The 23,963-nt window shown below is 41.6% G+C and overlaps 1 pseudogene; it reads right to left on the bottom strand.

Annotated features, from left to right (window-relative positions):
• Window positions 1-12,321, bottom strand: part of LOC135524976 (zinc finger protein 536-like) — a 28,041-nt pseudogene extending 15,720 nt beyond the window's left edge.
• Between the last annotated feature and the right edge of the window lie 11,642 nt (window positions 12,322-23,963).

Genomic DNA, 23,963 nt, shown 5'->3' with positions numbered 1-23,963 from the left:
TCCTTCTGAGAATCACAATCAAAAATGTTTAAACTAACTACAGTGCAACCGTTTCCTCTGACACGTTGTCTGCTGAGGTAAGCCTATCTACCTAATGAAACAGTGTTCTAAAGATCCCAACATATAGGAAAGGATCGTATAGGAAAGGCATATGATGTTATAAGGAGGCAGGATCACTACTTGACCACTAGATGGCATTGAATGCTCATGTAATATGAAGTTACTACGGGGAAAGAGGAAGATTAGGAGGAAGAGGTACAGATGACATCATTCATGGGGTAGAGAGGCACTCACCTGAAGTCTCTGCTCTCTCCATGGGCCCTCCACCGCCACCATTCAAGCTAGCTGCATGGCCGTTGAGGAGCATGTGGTTCTGGTCACTGGAAGACTGGAGGACTGACAGGAGGTTTCTGTGGAGGTGGTGGTGAGGAGTCGGCACTGGCTTCAGCAGCTCCAGAGGAGAGAGGAGAGGCTGGATGACCGACCTGCCCCACTGGCCCTGCTTCTCCTGGGGACACTGAGGGTCCTCACTGGACCCATGGGGACGGCCAACCATCATCTCTGTCATCTTCTCACTCAGCCGTGCTTCGCTGCTGCTACTCTTCATTATCCTTAGCTTGTTGAATTCCTCTTCTTCCTCAACTTTGTTAAACACATGGCTCTTGAGTGCACAATCCTCATTGTGAGCTGAGAAGTCATAGTTGTGTTGGTCGTCCTGCCTTGTGGGCATCTCCAGGTCACCAGTGCCAGATCCAATCTCTGACTGTTCAGCCGTGTGTTGCCCATTGTGTGCCTGGAGCCTGTTGCTTTTGGAGGAGAGGGGGCCATTACACACACTGCTGTGCTGCTGGAATAACCCAGTCAATCCCCCTTGAGATCTGTCCATGTGGGCTGAGCCAGCCTGAGGCGACAGCACCCAGTCTGGCCTGAGAGACAGATCCAGAGGCTCATACTGGGACTTCCTGGTCCTGGGTGTGACTGCAGAGCCACCAGTACCTGTCTCCCCCTCACTGTCCCGGTCACTCCCCTTGATTCCAACACGGTCCTCCCCCTCAGAGCTCCCCTGTCCTCCCCCCCGAGTGCTGACCATACCTCCCCTGCCCTCCTCTTTCTGTCCCCTCTCAGAACACTAGATGTCAGGCCATTGATGAAGGTCTGTATGGATTGATGAAGACCCTGTGGCTTCACACTGTTGTCCTCCATAGCTAGAGGTCCTCCATAGGCCTTGTGCAGGTTTGAAGGGTTAGGCAGATTGGGTGCTAGCCTGTCCATGTGCAGAGTCGCTGGGTTTCTCCTGGTCTCATCAGGATCCTCCAGCCCACTGTAGAGGCCAGAAGTAGGGCACTGGTCCTTGGGGCTGGGGGTCTGTGGGGACGAGGGGTCTATGTTGTCCCTGGTGTCGTGGTTCCACTGGGGGTGGTGGTGGAGGTGGTAGCCTTCCAGACGGTAACTGAGAGAAACTGACTGTGGGCTGGTGTAGTCACTGGGGGGACAGCTGTAGGGCTTCTCCTCACCTGTTAGAGCTACAAGACAGAACAACGGCACAGCCTAAATCAGACAGTCTCGATTACCAATCTTTCACATTCATGTTTCTCTGGATAGTTGTCAGTATGTGCTATATTAGAGACAATTGTCTGACTTGTACAACTAAATCATTGGCAGAGTGAAAAACAACCTAAAGAACCTGAGCGATTGGATCATCTCTTTGAACTTGGGAAATGTGTGTGTAAATAGAGTCGCCATTTCTGAACATGAACCATGTGTGCAGCGCCACACAATACTGAGTTGAATGATTTAAGTTGTGCTCTGCAGTAAATCAGGCTTGTAATCAGCCCAAGCAATGCATCATCGCACAGTATGGAGTGCAGAGCACCATACGCATTGAATATACTCAAAGATGTTAGCAGCAAATAAGATTCTTTATAATGACATACTGTAGTAGCTATCTTCTAAATGAAAGAGGTGCACATGTTGCAGACAGAGGGCCCCATTCTATCGAAAGCAACCAACTGAGATTCCAAGTCAAAAAGAACATTCTTTCTCTGCAACGAGAGATCATTTCAGTTGAGTTCATTTTTGTTTCTTTCTGTGAACATTGTTTGGTTGAGTTCATTTTCGCAGAGTGAGGAAAATTCTACTATTGGCTTTTCCCCATGAACTTGGTTAGCAACTTGGATTGACGTCTCACCTGTACGATGTTCATATTAGGACAAAGTCACATGTCCATGAAGCTTGTGTTAAAGTCATTTGTGTACCTGTCCTAATATGGATTCTGTATACATGAACATTTCCCACCATGTGTCATGTTAGGTTGAGCTGTGTAACAACAGCCTATCCTATAGGGTTACATAAACATCCACAATTTTGAGTTAGTGCTTGTCTGAGAGATCCTTGTCTGTGTCCTAAATGGCACCACATCCCCTATATAGTGCACTACTTTTGGCCAGGGCTCTGGTCAAAAGTCGTGCTGTATATAGAGCGTAGTATGCCATTAGAGACACACGGCTTCAATTCCTCTGTCTTTAAGCAGCCCAGCTGTTTCGGTGCCATTCCAATTACTGTAAAAGTCATCCGCCGCCATTAAGCCACAAATATTGGCAGTTTATTGTCTAACACTCTCCTGGCATTTGAAGGTCAGGTCATATATTATACTGTGTCTTTTAGGGATGTGGCGTCTGGGATGGCGAGATAAAGCCCAGCGCTGTTCATTTAATTCTATGCATATTGATGCCTTATTGTTCTTCTTTAATGGACTAATATCTGACTTACAACAATGATTCCTTCCCCTTGGCTGAAATATACATTTTATAACAACCCCAGATCAGACCTGACCCTGAGGAATTTCTCCCTGAGGTCAATCTCTAATGATCTAGAGTTGTTTGTTATGCTGTCTCCAACTTTAATACTAACACCATCCATCATTTAATGATACATTATTTTATTTTTAAAGAGCCTTTCTTTAAATATTATAATTTTAAATGACATAATATAGCTAGAGGAGAGAGGAATATAAATGAATTGAATGGAGCAGATCATAAAGCCCCACACTAATAATGAGGTAGAAAGCACTGCTAGTCACATATAAATGACCTTGAACTACACACAGTCAACTACACACTATGTGTGTGTGTGTGTGTGTGTGTGTGTGTGTGTGTGTGTGTGTGTGTGTGTGTGTGTGTGTGTGTGTGTGTGTGTGTGTGTGTGTGTGTGTGTGTGTGTGTGTGTGTGTGTGTGTGTGTGTGTGTGTGTGTGTGTGTGTCCAGCCAGGACAGTGAGCAGGCAAGGAGCCTCCTCAGAAACACCACACTCATTGTCTCCCCACTGGGCACAGACGTCAGTTCAACGTATAGTTTTGATTTACATTAGATTGAGTTGTCAACTAACGTGAATAACAAAAAATGTTACCACGTTATTCGATTTAGGTAAAAATTCCCTTACCTTGATGGCTTTTTGCAAATCCAATCAGTTTTCCAAGTTGATTCAATGTCTTCACATTGAAAATTTTGGCTGAAATAAAGTGGAAATAACGTTGATTCAACCAGTTTTTGCCCAGTGGGTCCAGTAACAAAAAAAACTCCTACTGCTTAACGGCAGTCTATCAGACAGACAGACACACTAGCTAGGTTTCTATCCAATTGGTGACAGATTTTCATGCAAATATTAAAACATTTGCATGATGAAAATATGCACATTTTCACACCAGTAGTGTATTTTCACCAAACTGGCTTGTTGCGGATAAAAATAAATAAAAAACATTACCATGAAATTACCAGCAGGCCTAAAATGCAGAACACAGACATATGTGACCTTATCTTTGGCCACTGTCTCTTTCATAAACACATTTGCTCGCTAATACCCCCCAGAGCAGCAAAACCAAACAAAGACTCAACACCCGACTCTCCCCTTTTCTCTTGTCTTTGGACGGGTGCCATCTTTGTAATTGTGTTGTTCATGCTAACTTAATCAGTTTTAGATTTACTTACACTGCTGAGGCCCACATTATGTGCGAGAGTAACTTTAGCGCTTCGATTGATCAACCAAACTCCAATTACTGTATCATTACAGGGCCCTGCCTCTCTCACCTAACACAGAGGATCATACAATGAAGTGGTGCATATGAGTTATACAGCCTGCGATTAGAAATGCAAAATAAGAACTCAAATAATGTGCTGTGGCAAAGCATCCAGCTGGTGGGGAAAGTGATTCATTTCATATGGAAATGCATTCTTTATTCAATGTATTCACCCCCCATGTATACGGACACACACACACACACACACACACACACACACACACACACACACACACACACACACACGCACACACACACACGCACGCGCACACGCACACGCACACGCACACACACACACACACACGAGTGTGCGCACACGCATTATTGTTCTATTATAAAAGTATACATGCAGTATAAACTAAAACACCTAAATGAATAAACCTTAGTGGTTTGCTTTAAGATGAAACCATCTGAGAGGATAAGACACAAGACTGCTGGGGAGAAAATAAGTGCACCAGATGTTCTTTGATGTTTATAATAGCATATATTATTAATATTAATTAGACCACATTGTCAATGACGCATTTGGGACGTTTCCAAGTCAATTAAGCCAAATGGCATTCAGGAGACGTGGAACAATATTTCAAGGCAGGTGTTCACAACTCCCACGGTAAATCTTTTTATCAGCGTCTAGGAAAACAAGCATTTTGAGCTTCATTTGAGCCTCATACCTCTTATCTGCAATAATAATTAAAAAGAGGATTAAGGGACAGAAGTGAGAATGGGAAGTCAAGCCAAAAGGTAATCCGGTTTACAAATCAGAAATCAGTAGTGTTCAAATCTACTTGTATAGGCCCAGTTTGTGCATTTAAAAAAACCCTGCTATTGTACACATTTAAAGGGATTGTTCAGTGAAATTACAAATGTAGATGTTTTTTCTGAACTATCCCTTTAAGCATCATCAGATGGAACTAGAAGTTAGAACGATTAAATACAGTTGCACTGATTTCTATCCCCCTAAACATGATCCTTCCTTGTCTCTCCGTAACCACTCGTAACGTGTTAACATGTATAAGGTAGAAGTAGCGTGAAGGCCGGGGAAAGGAACAAAGACTAAGTGAGGACGAAATCATTACATGCACATTGACCTTGGGGTTAAGAGTTTGAATAGGACTAATGAATAACTGTCAGAGGATTTCAGGCATGTTTATGTTTCCAATTCAAATCCAGACGCTCTGATGTAGGTCAGGGGCCTCTAAAGCACTCCCATTAGTTTATCTTTTTTTAAACGAGTCATTATTCACAATCTAAGATTAGAATTAGAGTATTTCATCTGTCTTGATTAGATTTTAAGAACACCATTCTCAACACTAGCTAGTATCCATATGAGTAAACAGACCATAATCTAACATGTTGACACTTGTATCACTACTGTATTTGGACAACTTTATCTGCATCTACTGTATCTAGTAAAGCAGTCGTTAACTCTGACAACTGTATCCGCTATCCATATTGGAAACATCAGTATAACTTCATGACTCCAGCCATTTTGGATAGGAATAAAACAGCCACTTATTCAGGCCTAATCAATGTGTCTCAAGCTGAAACATCTGGCAACAATGATAATTCCTCAACATCTCCTGAATTAGAACTCCTCCAGCCACTGTAATACTCCAGCCCATCGAGATACACTCGATCAGTTAGCAGGCGCAGCAAACTTATCCCATTCCTAAAGCCCCTCATCAAGACTTGCACTTAGTGCCTGTATGTTCTCCATATGTGTAGGATTTACCTATCTGTCCCGCAGCAGACCTGCGTGTTGAGCCGGGGCCAGCAGTGTGTGATTGTGTTAATTAGTCTGTCATTGTGAGCATGGGGAGCAGCTGCAGAGGTCTCGGGGATATATTGTCGGAGCAAAACAATGCAGTCCTTAAGCCCCTGAGTGAGTCCTCCATTACACAGGAACTAGGGGAACAAGATGAGGAGAGGGGAGCCGGGATCCATCATTTAAAGAAGCACTGACGCCTGACCTTTAAAATGAATTAGTTTCCATGCTTAATATCGACTCAAATTACACTCTGATACCGAACGTGGCAGCCCAGACTTCCTCCGATTCATTCTCAGCTAGCTTTTACAAACATAGGACTGTAGTATTGGCTGGGGACTGGGGAAGCAGGAGAAGCTGAAAATACCATAGATTGTAGCTATTTTGTAAAGGGCTGTGGCAGGATTACCCTTAAAATGCTGGTATTTACATGTGCATACAAGTATAAGTAGACAATATGTCAACAAAACATTTAACAAGATTAGACCTGATCCATTTATCTCTGTTTCACGGCCTTCATTTGGGGAAACAGTGGATCAAATCCCCCAAAACCGTGTCAGAGACACTGACTCTCACCAACCCTGCTAGAAGATCAAACCTGGGTTCAAAGACTATTTGAAACATTCCCAATAGTTTGCGTATTTGCTTTAGTCTACCTAGAGTGCTCAGGTGCCTGGTGGTCGTTTGCACTTTGGGGACGTTTCTATTGGTTCCATTGCAACGCGCGAGCTCAATCGAAAACAGCTAAAGTATTTGAAAGAATTTCAAATAGCATTTGAACCCAGGTCTGTAAAATATCCAGAATTTTAAGAGAAGGAGGAGATGAGGAAGCTTATATTTTTATGTGAAAATACTCGAGCTGCAGCTAGAATGCAGACAATGTGTTAACAGGATGCCATGACAAGAAAAGCATGCACCCAGGGAGTCAAATCATCAAAATCACCAGGTGGAACAGAAGACTATCAATAAAAATACCATGTGGTATATCAAATCATAAAAATCACCAGGTGGTATATATCAAATCATTAAAAACACCAGATGGCATGCATTAACATATTGTGCCCCGTAGGAAAGGCAAGGGGTTGGAATTGGACTGATATAAAATAGCAGAGGCTAATTATCTCTAGCATTCAACATGACAACATTAAAGTTAATAAGCAAAGAAAGTCCTTATTATTACTGATTATATTTTTTTGTATGGATATGCTGCTGTACTGACCCTGTGCTTCAAGACAAGTTCACCTGAATAGATTAGTGAAGTTTAGCCAAAGGCATAGTTTTATCTCCTAATGGAACAGTGCAGTTGTGTTCCATTCTAGTCTATGCATGATGGGAGGGATAGCAAATGGTATACATTTGGAACATATGGCCGATTTATGGAAGTTCTCAAACATCCTCTCCATATAAGTGTTCCCATTGAAGTCACCATATGCTGGTCATCTATTTGACCTTGACCCTGGAACTGAGGATATGTCAGTTACTGTAAAATATTGACCATAGAATACAGAATGCATAAATAGATCTATAACAAATCATTTAGAAAAACAGAAACAACAATGTCTTAAACCATCTGCAACCACTATGTAAGGAAAGACGGTTTTGTACCTGAGACTGGGGAGGAAGGGAGGCTGCTGTCATCCTGGGTACTGCCAGTCTGAGAGAAGCATGGTCCTATGAGGCTCCCCTGCAAGACATGGCTCAGTCCTGGGCTGCTAGGCCTACTAATAGCCTGGTTCTCTGGGTCGCTGACAGACGCTTGTCGCTCATCTAATGACACCCTCCGTTTAGCCAGGAAGGCCCGCTGCTGTTCTTTAGCTGTGTATAGGTCTCCCTCATCTACAGCCGGTCCTGGTGCCATGACCTGCCAGCCTGGGTAGCTATTGAGGTTGTCTCCCTTGTTGGCAGAAGCCTGAGGTTGATACTCCCTGCTGCTGGCAGTCAGAGGAGGCACCAGATTATTCAAGCCCAACAAAGAGCGATTATTCTCCCCCTCAGTCATTGAATCATGTCCTGGTGCCAGCATCCTACCCAGCATCTCTTTCACCTTCATCCCAATGCCAGTTGTGGCGAAGATCTGCTGGAACTCTGAATGGCCTGCTCTCTCAGCGGAGAGGAACCTGCTGTTGAGGCTTGAGATGTACTGGGAGTAGAGGTGGATGTAGTGGGCATCCTGGGCTACACTAGTCATGCTGACAGATACCCCCTGGTCAGCAGGGAGCTGCTTGTTCTTAGCAGCCAGCTTGTTGAGGTGGACCTTCATGTGGTTCTTGAGGAACCAGGGTTCTTTGAATCGCCGGCTGCAGATCTGGCAGCAGTGCTCGAACGAGTCCTTGTGCTTTCGCATGTGTCCCTTGAGGAACCAGGCCTGACTGAAGGTCTGACCGCACACCTCACAGGGGAACTCCCCACCAGGGTGCTTCACGCCCCGACCGCTGCCCAGCGCGGGCCTCTGAGTCTGGGCCGACTCGGAGGCGATGTGGTTCGTCTCCACATGGCTGATGAGCTCCTCTTCATGGGAGGTGGCGAACTCACACAGGGTGCACTTGTAGGGCTTGTGGAGGATCCGGATGTGGCGCTCTAGCTCCTGCTGCTTCCTGAACTTGCCCTTGCAGAAGGAGCAGCGGAAGCCTGCAGAAGGCTGGGCCTGGGTGTGATCCTCCTGGCCTGTGATGGTCATCTTGGGGGAAGTGGATCGCAGTGATTGAGTCTCTACAGGGCCAGAACCTGTGAAGGTCAAGGGGAGCTGGGTGGTGGTAGAGGCAGGCTTGGGTTGCTGGGCCTGGGCTATGTGGGGTCGTGGTGGCTGGGGCAGACCACCTAGACTATCCCTAATGTGCCTGTCCCTCAGGATGGCCCTCTCCTCCAGCTCATGGAGCAGTCTGTTCTCTTCTCTGATCCGGCCACGGCCTTTCCCAAGGTTGCCCTGCTTGTGAGTGCGCAGGTGTATCTTGAGGTTGCCCTTCTGTGCTGCCCGATGGTCACAGTAAGGGCATTTAAAGGGCTTCTCGCCTGTGTGCGTGCGCATGTGCAGCGACAGGATGCTGTTAAAGCGGAAGCGCTTGCCACACAGTTGGCACGGGTACTTCCTGTTCTTGCGCGTGTCTTCCTGGGTGCTATTGACCTGGGTCATGTGACCCTGGTTCTGTACCCTCAGGAACTGTGGGAAGATGTCCACCCTTCCATTTATGCCACTCACAACCCTGGCTGAATCCATCAGCTGATTGGCTAGCAGTGCTATCTGGCTCCTTTAGAGTGACTGTCCTCGTCCAATGGCGTGGCGGCTTTATCTACTCAGGGATCTGTGGACTGTTACAGTATGGAGGTTAGAGATTGGATGTCCCAGAGTCCTTCAGAAGCTTCTGCTTGTGGTTGATGGTATAGCGACCTTTGATACCTTTTCCTCAGAGATGGGAGTTGGACACACCTAGGCACATAATAGAAACTTCCACCTAAAAAGACAAAATAATAGAAAAGACACATAAGGCATGAACGTGAGCAATAAGTACAATAGAGCCCTCATATTACATACTACATTTACAGTAAACTCAAAGTGAAAATTATAAAGTATTCTAGTGAAGATTTGGTGGAAATGTTCTAGTTAAAGGCCCAGTGCATTAAAAAACACCTTTCCTTCTGTGTTTTGTTTCATATCGTAAAACATCTGAAAACTAACACTCTAAAAGTGTGAAAAATGTTGGTCAGTGTTATTTCCTCATACTTGCTGGTTGAAAGTACAATCTACACAGTTCCTTGTAATCAGAAGGTTTGCATGGGCGGGCGTTTTGGCTTGCCTGTTGACATCACCAGTCGATAAATTGGATAATAGACCAATAACAAAGAGTTTAAAAACTCTGTCAATAACAGCTAGTTTTCAGTGTTCCCCTCCCCAGTCAGACCACTCCCAGACAGTCCTAGAAAAAGTATTGCTTGAGAAAAAAAAAATCTAAAAACTATTTTAGTTTTTTGGACAACTATTACAGTAAGGTACTTCATTGTTACAATGAAAAGTTGTAATATTGATACAAAAAATGGCTGCATCGGGCCTTTAAACATATCTGACAAATTAAGTATGTATGTTGTTAACATGCTTTGATCATTTCAGCTAGGAGATGACGCGCCTCAAATAGATAAAAATACTGTGTGTTTCTTATTCCTGTCTTTAGTATATTTGTGGTCTCACCAGATTGTTGTAGGATGCTAAAAAGCTGATTACGCCTAACAACAAAGTCTTCCTCTCCATTTACAGTATACCAAAACTATGATGTGAGATGGAAATCTTTCTCTTGGTCTCATTTTAAACTGACCGTAGGTAGCTACAATACTTAGCAACATAAACAACACAGCACCAAACAACGTATCAAATCACGTCCTACAAATCCTACCAGATATTTCACAAATATTTCAAATTGTTGTACAACCAAAAGCCAAAAAACAATGAAACATAACCTCTTCTCTTCTCCACCGACCCATTTCCTCTCCATCCCTATGTACTAACAAACAAAGAGGCAAGTTCAAAACGTGCTACAATGACATAGGTTACATAAATACTAAAAACAAAAAGTTCTATATTAGAGTTCTTTGGCTTGTAACCATAGCAGATACCTTTTTGGTATTATATAATTTAATAATATATATAATTACAATCGATATAAATATGAATTAAACAACAGACAGACTGATCCTACAGCCTTCTTAGACTCAACTACCTTGAATAAATTATCAGCAGACAAAATATTCAATAAAAACAGAGATGACCCAAAAATAAATATTAGACACTGTTAAAACATTCATACGGAGAGAAGCACCAGGAATGAACGGCTTTCCCATAGAATAATATTTAACATTTTGGGACAAAGTAGCTCCCCTACTAACACAAATGACAAAACACCTCACTCAATTCAGTGCTTCCTAGTTCCATGTATCAAACAGTTATTTCAGTTATATTAAAATCTGGAGAGTCCCCTGCTGATTACAGACCCATAAGTTTAATACATTGTGACAATAATGACAAAGCTCATAAGCAATAGAATAGCAAAAGTCGTATCACTCTTGATACATATCAATCAAACAGGGTTTATTAAAAATAGACACTTACAAACAAATACAAGAACATGTTTTAGTTTAATACAATACGCAATCTTAAATGGCATTTTCTATTCACAACTTTGGAAGTTTTCAACTTTCCAGCTGAAATAATACATGTAATAAAAATATATAAATGTCCTAAAGCAAAGATATACACAAATAATACATTATCTGATGAAATTGATTTAGAAAGAGGCACAAGAAAAGGATGTCCTCTTTCCCCCTCCTGTTTGCACTGTCAATTGAACTGCTTGCAGAAAGAATTAGACAGGTATTAGTATTGGTAAACATGAATATAAACTAAACATATTTGCAGATGATCTCCTGATATACCTGACCAATATTGAAAGCTCAATGCCCCCCTTGAAAATAAATATTTTCTGAATAGAATAAAATCTCTAAATTAATGTGGGAAAAAAGGAAATGATGGCAATAGGAAAAATATAAATAATAATTATACAGCAATCCTTTAAGTGGACCACATGTCTTTTAAATACATAGGATGCTTAATAAGTGACAAACAAATATATAAAGATAACTTTATCCCGTTCCTTAACAATATGAAAGCAGTTCTAATTAAATGGAACAATCTTCCCATAAATCTTAAAGGTAGAATAAACCTTTTCAGAATGTCATGGCTCCCAAAGTTTTTATAGTTATTCTCAGTAATACCAATTACCCCACCGAACATATTCTTTAAAAAAGTATACTCGGTCATAACAAACTTTATATTGCTAATAAAACTCATAGAATAAAAAGGAGCGTTTTACATCTTCCTAAGTCTGAGGGTGGTTTTAACCTTCCAGACTTTAAATTGTATCAACTCGCCACCCAAGGCTTTTACTTGCGATGTATAGTTAAATGCAGTAAAGAGGAACAATGGGTACATCATGAAGAGGTGCATTCTACATAATGAAGAGGTGCAATCTTTTCACGTGTCTGTTTTCAAAGGATGGAGCAAAGAACATTAACAACTTCATAATTATGAACATTAGAACAATATGGAAGAATCAATATCACTCCCTACATACCAACGCTATGGAACAATCCTTGGATAGCTTTTTAGAATTCACAGATATGTTGGTCCACATGAAAATCTAAAGGCATATAATGTACGTATAATCCACTATGAACTAATGTATAGATTTTTAAAATATAAAACCTACAGCAAAATGGCTGAGTCATGTCTTAAGTGTAAAATGAACAATGACTCAATAATCCATACCTTCTGGGAATGCTGTAAAGTCCAAACGTTATGGGCGGAGTTAGAATGTTGGCTGTCAGAAGTATTACAATGTAAATGCACTTTTAACCCGCCTATGAGCCTATTTCAAGACATGGCATATGAGGGTGCAGTGAGATACCCGATGGGCTGGACAATACTTTTCTTGTCAATCATCTTGAAAAAACGTATACTTCAAAACTGGAAATCAACCAATCCTCTGTCGTTAACACAATGGAAAGGTCAAATGCTTTATTATCTAAATGTTGACAGTGTGTGGGCTATGGAGAGAAACAAAATGGTGCAGTTTGAGGCCATGTGGCAGAGAGTGATGCTGGAGATGGGGGTATGAGCAGGTGGGTCTGGGGCTGGGCAGGGTTATGTTGTTCATGTTTGTGTTTGTATGCTGTTGTTTGTATGTGTATGTTTTGTATTGTTTATAAAAAAACTTTTTCTTAAGGTTTTATAAAGAACCATTACATTTGACATTTGAGTTATTTAGCAGAAGCAAGACCTACAGTAGTGAGTGCATACATTTTAAGTGCATTCATTTACCAACATATTTATATGTACAGTGCCTTGCGAAAGTATTCGGCCCCCTTGAACTTTGCGACCTTTTGCCACATTTCAGGCTTCAAACATAAAGATATAAAACTGCATTTTTTTGTGAAGAATCAACAACAAGTGGGACACAATCATGAAGTGGAACGACATTTATTGGATATTTCAAACTTTTTTAACAAATCAAAAACTGAAAAATTGGGCGTGCAAAATTATTCAGCCCCCTTAAGTTGATACTTTGTAGCGCCACATTTTGCTGCGATTACAGCTGTAAGTCGCTTGGGGTATGTCTCTATCAGTTTTGCACATCGAGAGACTGAAATTTTTTCACATTGCAGCAAAGAAACCACTACTGAAGGACACAAATAATAAGAAGAGACTTGCTTGGTCCAAGAAACATGAGCAATTTACATTAGACCGGTGGAAATCTGTCCTTTGGTCTGGAGTCCAAATTAGAGATTTTTTGTTCCAACAGCTGTGTCTCTGTGAGGTGCGGTGTGGGTGAACGGATGATCTCCACATGCGTATTTCCCACCGTAAAGCATGGAGGAGGTGTTATGGTATGGGGATACTTTGCTGGTGACACTGTCTGTGATTTATTTAGAATTCAAGGCACACTTAACCAGCATGGCTACCACAGCATTCTGCAGCGATACGTCATCCCATCTGGTCTGGCCTTAGTAGGACTATCACTTGTTTTTCAACAGGACAATGACCCAAAACACCTCCAGGCTGTGTAAGGGCTATTTGATCAAGAAGGAGAGTGCTGCATCCGATGACCTGGCCTCCACAATCCCCAGACCTCAACCAAATTGAGATGTTTTGGGATGAGTCTGACCGTGGAGTGAAGGAAATGCAGCCAACAACTGCTCAGCATATGTCGGAACTCCTTCAAGACTGTTGGAAAAGCATTCCAGGTGAAGCTGGTTGAGAGAATGCCCAGAGTGTGCAAAGCTGTCATCAAGGCAAAGGGTGGCTATTTGAAGAATCTCAAATATGAAATATATTTTGATTTGTTTTACACTTTTTTGGTTACTACATGATTTCATATGTGTTATTTGATGTCTTCACTATTATTCTATAATGTAGAAAATAGTAAAAAATAAAGAAAAACCCTTGAATGATAAGGTGTTCTAAAACTTTTGACTGGTAGTGTAGCTGCAAAGCCTTGTTCTGCTATGCTATACAACTGTTTTAGGTGCTATATAGAACCCTTTTTATTGGTTATTTATAGAACCTTTATGGAGTATGGTTATCTAAAGAACTTTTTATCAATCTCAAAAGTTATTTTTCTATCCTTTTGAAGAACAATACAGGGTTATTCTGGTAAGCCATATTTTACTGTTAAAATTCCTTAGGAGTTATTGTTGTGCTAATTGACAAGTTGAATCAATTTTGCTAGCTCTGAACAGCTGGGGATCCCTAAGGAGAGAATTGAGAACCACTGATTTAGTAAACCGTTCTCAATTGTCACAAGGCCGTACATGAGTCTTGGCCACAGTCACGTGGCATAGAGTATATTTGAGATTTGTATCTAAAATAATCATTGAGAAATAAATGGCATATGAGATTTTGGCATTACCCAGGCTTCCTTTAAGACTCAATAGTGTTTCAAATGTACAGTGCATCCGGAAAGTATTCAGACCCTTTGACCTTTCCACATTTTGTTACGTTACAGCCTTATTCTAAAATGGATCAAATAAATGTTTTGCTCATCAACCTACTCATAATAACCCACAAAGTGAAACAGGTTTTTGGGGATTTTTGCAAATGTATTAAAAATATTTAAAAAACAGAAATACCTTATTTACATAAGTATTCAGGCCCTTTGAAATGAGACTCGAAATTGAGCTCAGGTGCATCCTGTTTCCATTGATCATCCTTGAGATCTTTCTACAACTTTATTGGAGTCCACCTGTGGTAAATTCAATTGATTGGACATGATTTGGAAAGGCACACACCTGTATATATAAGGTCCCACAGTTGACAGTGTATGTCAGAGAGAAAAACAAGCCATGAGGTTGAAGGAATTGTCCATAGAGCTCTGAGACAGGATTATGTCGAGGCACAGATCTGGGGAAGGGTACCAAAACATTTCTGCATCATTGAAGGTCCCCAACAACACAGTGGCCTCCATCATTCTTAAAAGGAAGACGTTTGGAACCTCTAAGACTCTTCCTAGAACTGGCCACTAGGCTAAACTAAGTCATCGGGGGAAAGGGCCTTGGTCAGGGAGGTAACCGAGAAACCGATGGTCACTCTGACAGAGCTCCAGAGTTCCTCTGTGGAGATGGGAGAACCTTCCAGAAGGACAACCATCTCTGCAGCACTCCACCAATCAGACTTTTATGGTAGAGTTGCAAGACGGAAGCCACTCCTTCGTAAAAGGCACATGACAACCCGCTTGGAGCTTGCCAAAAGGCACCTAAAGGACTCTTGGACCATAAGATAAAGTTTCTCTGGTCTGATGAAACCAAGAATTAACTCTTTGGCCTGAATGCCAAGCATCATGTCTGGAGGAAACCTGGCACCATCCCTACGGTGAAGCATGGTGGTGGTAGCGTCATGCTGTGGGGATGTTTTTCAGTGGCAGGGACTGGGAGACTAGTCAGGATTGAGGGAAAGATGAACGGAGCAAAGAGATCCTTGATGAAAACCTGCTCCAGAGCCCTCACTTTCCAACGACCCTATGCACACATCCAAGACAACACAGAAGTGGCTTCGAGACAAGTCTCTGAATGTCCATGAGTGACCCAGCCAGAGCCCAGACTTGAACCAGATTGAACATCTCTGGAGAGACCTGAAAATAGCTGTGCTGCAACGCTCCCCATGCAACCTGACAGAGCTTGAGAGGATCTGCAGATGAGAATGGGAGAGACTTCCCAAATACAGGTGTGCCAAGCTTATAGTGTCATTATTTATTTATCCATTATTTTACCAGGTAAGTTGACTAAGAACACATTCTCATTTGCAGCAACGACCTAGGGAATAGTTACAGGGGAGAGGAGGGGGATGAAGGAGCCAATTGTAAACTGGGGATTATTAGGTGACGGTTTGAGGGCCAGTTTGGGAATTTAGCCAGGACCACAGGTTTAACACCCCTACTCTTACGATAAGTGCCATGGGATCTTTAATGACCTCAGAGAGTCAGGACACCCGTTTAACGTCCCATCCGAAAGACGGCACCCTACACAGGGAAGTGTCCCCAATCACTGCCCTGGGGCATTGGGATATTTTTTTAGACCAGAGGGAAGAGTCCCTCCTACTGGCCCTCTAACACCACTTCCAGCAGCATCTGGTTTCCCATCCAGGAACTGACCAGGAACAACCCTGCTTAGCTTCAGAAGAAAGCCAGCAGTGGTATGCAGGGTGATATGCTACTGGCAAACCCAAGAAGACTTGAGGCTGTAATTGCTGCCAAAGGTGTCTCAACAAAGTACTGAGTGAAGGGTCTGAATTCTTATGTAAATGTTATATTTCATTTTTGTATTTGTAATACATTTGCAAAAATTTCTAAAAAATTGTTTTTGCTTTGTCATTATGGGGTATTGTGTGTAGATTGATGAGGGGAAAAAAACAATTTAATCATTTTTAGAATAAGGCTGTAACGTAGCAAAATGTGGAAAAAGTCTGAATACATTCCGAATGCACTGTTGGTTCTACAAAGAAAACAATGGCGTCATATGAAGCTTTACTGCTTTCTCTGTAATATGAGTAGTATTATGATTTCAATAACATTTTAAAATATAAACATGAAAATATGATTTGGCATTTTTTTATACAGTATATATTCTTGAAAATAATGTATCAAAGTTCCAGAGTGGGATCTCTGCTACTTTTAGAGGTATGATCCAATTTGTCAGCATTATTAACAGAGTGAATGTGAAAATGGATTCAAAATGGTCGCCCTCTGCTGGTGATCAACAGAAATTCAGCAAAAAAATATATAATATCTCGGGAATCTAAGCATTCCCAAGAATAAAAAAATAGACATATGTGATCAATGTAATCAAGGTACAAAATTATTGTTATTTTCAAATATAATCTCTTATTGGGTTTAGTTGTGGTCAAAGTTCAGTGTACAAAATATAATTATGTTCCGGCCCACTGACCATCCGCTACAACCTAAAATCAGCCTGTGGCTAAATCTAGCTGACTATCCCTGATTTACATTATATTGTTACACACAAATAATGAGCTAGCCTACTAGCTAAAGTGCAAACAGTACTTTGGTCCCATGTCTAATCTATATACCAGTAATCTACAATACAAAGTATAGTATCAGTTTTGCCATTTAGATAATGATGAAAAATATTATATGGACAGGGAGGACCTGATCCTTGATACAGGCCCTAAAATACAACCTAATCTTCCTGAAACTAAGCACATTTGACAGGTGTGAGAGAAACATTGAAAACATCCACCTCATGTTTGAAAAAGCGCTGTCCTGATCGTCTAGGTGTGTAATCACAAGGCTTAGAACCATGATCAGGTACTAGTTAATATGACAGGCTGAATAATGTGGTGGTGGAGGGAGACAGGGTTGCTGGCGAAGTGAATAGGCAGAACTGTCAGGTGCTATCTGTCAGAGTGAATTACACTCTTTCAGGGGGAGATTGGGAGAGAGGGGGATTGGTATTAAGCATTGTGTGATGTGATTGGGCTCCCAAGATGTGGCTGTGCATGTACACTGAACAAAAATATAAACGCAACAAGTAAAGTTTTGGTCCCATTTTTCATGAGCTGAAATATAAGATCCCAGAAAGGTTTTCATACGCACAAAAAAAGCGTATTTCTCTCAAATTTTGTGCACACATTTTTTTAAATCCCTGTTAGTGAGCATTTCTCCTCTGCCAACATATATACCTGACAGGTGTGGCATATCAAGAAGATGATTAAACAACATGATCATTACACAGGTACACCTTGTGCAGTGGACAATAAAAGGCCACTCTAAAATGTGCAGTTTTGTCACACAACATAATGCCACAGATGTCTGAAGTTTTGAGGTTGCGTGCAATTGGCATGCTGACTGCAGGAATGTCCACCAGAGCTGTTGTCAGAGAATTGAATGTTAATTTATCTACCATAAGCCACCTCCAATGTCGTTTTAGAGAATTTGACAGTACTGTACGTCCCACCGGCCTCACAACCGCAGACCACGTGTATGGCGTTGTGTGGGCGAGCGGTTTGCTGAAGTCAATGTTGTGAACAGAATGCCCCATGGTGGCAGTGGGGTTATGGTATGGGCAGGCATAAGCTACGGTCAATGAACACAATTACATTTTATTTATGGCAAATTGAATGCCCAGAGATACTGTGACGAGATTCTGAGGCCCATTGTCGTGACACTAATCCACTGCCATCACCTCATTTTAGGCATGATTATGTATGGGCCCATGTCACAAAGATCTGTACACAATTCCTGGAAGCTGAAATGTCCCAGTTCTTCCATGGCCTGCTTACTCTCCAGACATGTCACCCATTGAGCGTGTTTGGGATGGCGTGTTCCAGTTCCCGTCAATATCCAGCAATTTCACACAGCCATTGAAGAGGAGTGGCACAGCATTCCACAGCCAACAATCAACAGCCTGATCAGCTCTATGCGAAGGAGATGTGACGCGCTGCATGATGCAAATGGTGGTCACACCAGATACTGACTGGTTTTCTGATCCACGCCTCTACTTTGTTTTTTTTTACGGTATCTATGACCAACAGATGCATAACTGTATTCCCAGTCATGTGAAATCCATAGATTAGGTCCTAACTGTAACTCAGTCAAATCTTTTAAATTGTTGCATGTCTCATTGATATTTTTGTTCAGTATATATGCTAATGTTATGCATTTTTTAATATCCATTGTTAGGTATGCTCATTGACTAACTGCTAATATAGACCAATGACACTTCTAGAGCAGGTATTCCTAAACTGGGGTACAGGGTACGCACAGGGTATGTGCAATGCCGTCGGGGGTACCCCTAATAAAAATGTGATTCACATTAAAAAATATATTTAAAAAAATGTTTTTCACATTTTCAAATAGTCCATTTATATTTTCCAACGGGGCTATACATTTGGGTGTGCTTTTTTTCCTGCCTGAGTAGCCTCGTTCTACTGCCAAAAATCAAATGAAACCATCTAGTGTTCAGCGAAATACACAATGTCAAATACAGGTAACCTAGTGAAGTAGTTAACATTCAATCACATTAACCGTTACTCTCCACTAGAGTCCGTATGTAGCCAAACATAGCTGCTACTCATGTTGGTATCTGTACTGATGGTGCAAAAGCCATGACAGGGAGACATAGTGGAGTGGTAATGCACATGCAAGCAGTTGCTCCCGACGCCACTTGGGTACACTGCAGCATCCACCGAGATGCTATTGCTGCCAAAGGAATGCCTGACAGCTTGAAAGACATTTTGGTCACTACAGTGAAAATGGTTAACTTTGTTAAAGCAAGACCCCTGAACTCACACGTATTTTCTGCACTATGCAATGACATGGGCAGCGACCATGTAACGCTTTTACAACATACAGAAGTGCACTGGTTATCAAAGTATTGACATGTTTATTTATTGAAAGACGGGCTTAAAGTTTTCTTTACTGACCATAATTTTCACTTCTCTGACCGCTTGGATGATGACGGGTTTCTCACACGACTGACCTATCTGGGTGAAGTTTTTTCTCGCCTGAATGATCTGAATCTAGGATTACAGGGAGTCTCCGCAACTATATTCAATGTGCGGAACAAAATTGATTAAGAAGTTGGAGCTCTTCTCTGTCTGCATTAACAAAGGATAACACACAGGTCTTTCCATCATTGTATGATTTTTTGTGTGTGCAAATTAACTCAATCTTACGGAAAATTATCAAATGTGATATAGCGAAGCACCTGAGTGAGTTGGGTGCACAATTACGCGGGTACTTTCCCGAACCGGATGACGCAAACAAATGGATTCGTTATCCCTTTCATGCCCTGCCTCCAGTCATCGTACTGATATCTGAACAAGAGAGACTGATCGAAATTGCAACAAGCAGTTCTGTGAAAATTGTATTTAATCAGAAGCCACTGCCAGATTTCTGGATTGGGCTGTGCTCAGAGTATCCTGCCTTGGCAAATCGCACTGTTAAGACACTGATGCCCTTTGCAACCACGTATCTATGTGAGAGTGGATTCTCGGCCCTCACTAGCATGAAACCTAAATACAGACACAGACTGTGTGTGGAAAATGATTTAAGACTGAGACTCTCTCTAATGCAACCCAAAATTGCAGAGTTATGTACATCCTTTCAAGCACCCCCTTCTCATTAACATGTGGTGAGTTATTCACAATTTTTGATGAACAAATAAGGTTTTATATGTAAGATGGTTAAATAAAGAGCAAAATTACTGATTATTATTATATTATTATTTGTGCCCTGGTCCGTCCTATAAGAGCTCTTTGTCACTTCCCACGGGCCTGGTAGTGACAAAAACTCACACTCATTCTTATTTTTAATAAATTTATCGTATAGTGTGTGTGTGTGGCAGGCTTACAATGATGGCAAAAAACAAAATTTGAGAGTGCGCTGACCCTGTTGCTAGAGGGGGTACGCAGCTGGAGGTGTAGGTTTGAAGGTGTACGGGACTATAAAAGTTTGGGGACCACTGTTCTAAAGCATTGGACAGATTCTCATTGGACAAATGTAAAACCAATTGCATGTTCTAATTTCAAGTAGGGGTATGGTTTATGATGCAATGTTGCACCTTTTCAACTGTGGAAAAAGAATACCATGTTGGCCTAGCCTGCAATTGCTTTCAATTGACAACAAACAGCAACCTAAGCCAAGTCCTATAACAACATAGTACCAAAGTAATGTTGTGACCTACACTTTTTTTCACATGAAGAAAGAGGAACATAAACAGCAGTCACAGTAGTTGGCCCACTTGGACTGAATAACCCAGACTCTTTGGCTTAGCCTTGTGTCATCATGACCATGAAAGAAGACATGTTGTCAAACTTTTCATATAAACGTCTGATTTAAAACTTCTATGGAGATACAAAGGACTCATAAGAATTACTCATTGCAAAAGAAATGTAGCTCATGTGTAAAAATCGACATTTGAAAAAATCTAAGTACGTGTAGGCACCCCGCTTATCCATTGTGCCTATCCACCCCACCCAGCCATTGTCAAACTGTGGATAAAGACCCTTAACTAAAGCAGAGGATAGGCCTACAGCTGACCACCATGGCCTAGCCCAAGACAGAAGATACTCACAGCTCTTCTGACAGGGGGATTAATGAAACCCTATAGGAGCTTCACTGTAGGCCCCCAAAAACCCTGACTGAGACAAAATGGCCTAACCAGTCCCATTCATTACTGCACCACTACAGAGCACAGAAAGAGCACGTGAGTAATAGAGAAGACTCGTATACGCTTGTTGTGCATGCAGTATCTTCACCAGTCTTTTGGGAAATATCCAAATTAGACAGCCTATTCTAGTAAACGATATGTCAAACAAAGGAGACAAAGGGAAATGCCTTCATTCACAACAATGCAAGACAATGAGACAAGGATCATGGTGATCTGTCTTCACACTGTGTAATTTGAGGTACACATACAGTACGTTCACAAAGGCCTGTTTAATATGGCTTTTACTCAATGTATGCACACATAAGGCATGTGTAAACAGCACCACCAGGAAACACACACACAGAGTGACAAACACACAGTGATATCAAATCACTAACATGTAAACAGTTGCCCTTGTTTGCACAGACCAACTGTTCATTCTATTCTGGACAAAAACAAAGCGCTGGCTCAAATGACAGGAAGTGTTAACACTGAGACAGACAGGGAGGGGATGTCTTTCACCTGAGCAGTGGATCAGTGTGTGTCTGCATGGGGTCGTCCTCTTCAGATGGTTAGACTCTTCAGATGGTTAGACTCTTCAGATGGTTAGACTCTGCAGGGGAACAGCCCTCTCCAACCATCTCTAACACAGCTCAGAATAGCATAGCTCCAGAACACAGCCAAATCCTTCATGTTCACCAACATGACGCTGCCCTTTTTTTCTTCTGAGTTCCTGCTCCCTGAAAGATCTGTGCACGGCCCTGAGTCAGTACCTTATGTAAAACTTGAAACGTTCTGATTTACTATCGTTATGTCTTACTTGGCAGTGATTTGTCATCTGTTGTGATACATACTGCAGAGCACCATAGGCAGGTAGCCTAGTGGTTAGAGCGTTGGGCCAGTAACCAAAAGGTTGCTGGATTGAATCCCCGAGCTGACAATGTAAAAATCTGTTGTTCTGCCCCTGAGTAAGGCAGTTAACCCACTGTTCACTGAAGACGTGGATGTCGATTATGGCAGCCCCCCCCCCTCTCTGATTCAGAGGGGTTGGGTTAAATGTGGAAGACACATTTCAGTTGAATGCATATCCCATTTCCCCAAGAAGGAAATGTATATTTGAAGACTATATTTCCTAAATACTATATCCACCAATTTTTTTCACATTTGTGCCTTTTCATCATAAATGATTGCTTATGTGTGTGTAAAATATAATTGTTCTCCAATATTTAATTAATAGATTTTAGATGTGTATGAAAATATTTTTTTTGCAAAACGCTATGTATGTTCTTATCCTATATATGTGACTGTGATATGTGCTTGTCTCACCTAGCTATCTAAAGATGATTGCACTTACTGTAAGTCACTCTGGATAAGAGCATCTGATAAATGACTAACATTTCAAATGTAAATGTTTTATGTACAGATCTCATATTACTGTATTGAATATTTTTTTCCAAACATTAAATATTGATAAATGTATCATTTGTACAGTTATTTATAAAGACATTTGTTATTATGCAACTTTTGTAGGTGTAAAACCTAGCAGGACTACCCACACTATATAAACACCATATATTAAAATTTGTGGAATAATTTTTTTGCTGACAGGTGTATAAAATCGAGCACACCACCATGCAATCTCCACAGACAAACACTGGCAGTATAATGGCAACTGAAGAGCTCAGTGACTTTCAACATGGCACCGTCATAAGATCAGGAATCACACTTCACTATCTGGTAGTCCGACAGACGAATCTGGGTTTGACGGATGCCAGGAGAACACTACCTGCCCGAATGCATTGTGGCAACTGTAAAGTTTGGTGGAGGAGGAATAATGGTCTGGGGCTGTTTTTCATGGTTCGGGCTAGTTCCCTTCGTTCTAGTGGGGGGAAATCTTAACGCTACAGCATACAATGACATTGTAGATGATTCTGTGCTTCCAACTTTGAGGCAACAGTTTGGGGAAGGCCCTTTCCTGTTTCAACATGACAATGGTTTGTCGAGATCTGTGTGGAAGAACTTGACTGGCCTGTACAGAGCCCTGACTTCAACCCTATTGAACACCTTTGGGATGAATTGGAACTACAAGCCAGGCCTAATCGCCCAACATCAGTGCCCAACCTCACTAATGCTCTTGTGGCGGAATGGAAGCAAGTCCCCGCAGTAAAGTTCCAACATCAAGTGGAAAGCCTTCCCATAAGAGTGGAGGCTGTTATAGAAGCAAAGTGGTGGACTCCATGATTTCAGAATGAGTTGTTCGCGAGTCCACATACTTTGGGTAATGTAGTGTATTTCTCTGAGAGTGAGGCAGATATATAGCATTTTGCAAAAATAAACATGATTATTTGTTTTTCTGGAATGAAACCAAATACACGTCTGTCATTGAACCACATGCCATGCTTAGATAGTGAAAAAACCCACCAATCTCTTTCCTAATTTCTTTAAACAATAAAAGCTAATTTACCAACATTTTTGAAAAATGGATATGTAGCATTTTGGAATGAAACTCTTCATTTCCAGTTTACGCAGCGACACTCAGAAGCACTAGAGCAAAAGTAATTAACCGAGTCATCACAAAATCACAGCAGGCCTACGGTAATGCCACTTATCTCATTAAGGCTATGGCATCGACAGAAAACTGACAAACAAAGGAGCTAATCCACGGCACATTAAGTGTGCTGGTAATTCAATAGAACCTTCATTTGGCAGCCATCTTGCTCTGTTTGTTCGATGATGCTCTGTCTTTCCAAACAGTACAGCACACAGACCCATCATAAGGACTCATATGGTCTCTCTCTGTCTTGCTCTCTCTCTCTTTCCTAGAAGAAAAAAAACATCAACCATTAGACAATGGGTAGCAGTCTTAATTAGAAAAATGACTTCCTTTGCAATCCTGGCTAAGTAGTTTACATACTGTAATTA

The sequence above is a fragment of the Oncorhynchus masou genome, chromosome 31, assembly GCF_036934945.1.
Source record: "Oncorhynchus masou masou isolate Uvic2021 chromosome 31, UVic_Omas_1.1, whole genome shotgun sequence".
NCBI classification, from domain to species: Eukaryota; Metazoa; Chordata; class Actinopteri; order Salmoniformes; family Salmonidae; genus Oncorhynchus; species Oncorhynchus masou.
This window is presented reverse-complemented; position numbering and strand designations above follow the sequence as displayed.